Source organism: Prionailurus viverrinus, chromosome A1 (assembly GCF_022837055.1).
Source record: "Prionailurus viverrinus isolate Anna chromosome A1, UM_Priviv_1.0, whole genome shotgun sequence".
NCBI classification, from domain to species: Eukaryota; Metazoa; Chordata; class Mammalia; order Carnivora; family Felidae; genus Prionailurus; species Prionailurus viverrinus.
In genome coordinates, this window is record NC_062561.1 from 34,639,167 (window position 1) to 34,640,814 (window position 1,648).

At 36.0% G+C, this 1,648-nt stretch overlaps 1 non-coding gene across 1 annotated transcript; it reads left to right on the plus strand.

The window, feature by feature from the left end:
* The first annotated feature begins 411 nt into the window (after nt 1–411).
* Nucleotides 412–513, plus strand: LOC125147414 (U6 spliceosomal RNA). The gene has a single exon (XR_007145182.1). It is a non-coding gene; the product is annotated as a U6 spliceosomal RNA (small nuclear RNA).
* The last annotated feature ends 1,135 nt before the right edge of the window (nt 514–1,648 follow it).

Consider the following 1,648-nt stretch of genomic DNA (forward strand, 5'->3'; position numbering starts at 1 on the left):
TTGTGAGTTCAAGCCCCACATCAGGCTCTGTGCTGACAGCTCAGAGCCTGCTTCAGAGCTCGCAGCCTGCTTCAGAGCTCGCAGCCTGCTTCAGAGCCTGGAGCCTGCTTTGGGTTCTGTGTCTCCCTGTCTCTCTCTCTCTCTCTCTGCCCCTTCCCCGCTCACACACTCTCTCTCTCCAAAATGAATAAACTTCAAAGAAATTTTAAAAGAAAGGAAGTTTGGTAAATTTGTCCTCATTAAGGAAAAAACTATATCTGATAAAATTCCCATGAACATAGTCCACAAGAAAATAATAAACCGGAGGAAAAATAAACTTAAAATGTACTGACAGTTGAAGAGTTGTTTTCATATATAAAGTACCCACAAAAATCAGTAAGTAATAGACACCAATAAGAGATTCATAGAAAAGTCCTCGCTTTGGCAGCACACGTACTAAATTGAAACCACATAAAGATTAGACGGTCCCTGCTTAAGGATGATACACAAAGTCCTGAAGCATTCCATATTTTAAAAAAAGATAGATTCCTAGAAGAAAGTGTGTAAATAGCAACATGGAAACAGCAAGAGTTCAATAAATGACTGATAAACAAAGAAATGTCAAATAAAATGACATTTAATATATTTTTAAATAAAATTGAAAGATTCTTGATTCTTCGAGTTGTATGGTAGAAAAAAATGCATAGATGTAATAATAAAACATTTACATATAGTTTTAAATGGCAGTTTGTGCCATACAGAGAAATACAGATACCATATGTTTTCACTCTTATGTGGATCCTGAGAAACTTCACAGAAACCCATGGGGGAGGGTAAGGAAAAAAAAAAAAAAAGAGGTTAGAGTGGGAGAGAGCCAAAGCATAAGAGACTCTTAAAAACTGAGAACAAACTGAGGGTTGATGGGGGTTGGGAAGGAGGGGAGGGTGGGTGATGGGTATTGAAGAGGGCATCTTTTGGGATGAGCACCAGATGTTGTATGGAAACTAATTTGACAATAAATTTCATATATTAAAAAAATAAAATAAAATAAATGGTAGTTTGTATTTTTCAATTTAATTAATTTATTTATTATTAATTAATTAATTATTATTATTATTATTTTGAGAGAGAGAGCGAGCTTGTGCACAAGCAGGGGAGGGAAAGATGGAGACAGAATCCCAAGCAGGGTTCATGCTAAGTTCAGAGCCCGAAGCAGAGCTTCATCTCACGACTGAGAGATCATGACCTGAGTCAAAATTAAGAGTCAGACGTTTAACTGACAGAGTCACTTAGGTGCTCCAAATTATGACATTTTTAATTCGACTAAAAATTTTTACTTTTATCTACTCTTAGTTTTCACAATTAAGTCTGTCTTAGAACAATTCATATCAAAGACTCCTCTCACTATCAGTTATTCATCTGTATTTTCTTACAGTATTTTTGTGCACATATGTTTCACATCAGGATTAAGATGTCTTAATTCTCCTGCCCCTCTCAAATAAACAAACTCTTTCACATGTGAATTGAGGAATGAATAATCATCTCATGTAGAGGTATTTGTCAAAATACCTGGCAAAAACAGTGAGCTCCGACCAAGAATAAAGAAATCAGTTGATAGGTGTCAATGGATTCTGACAACAGCATGTAGCTAAGATACAGTTCACCCCTG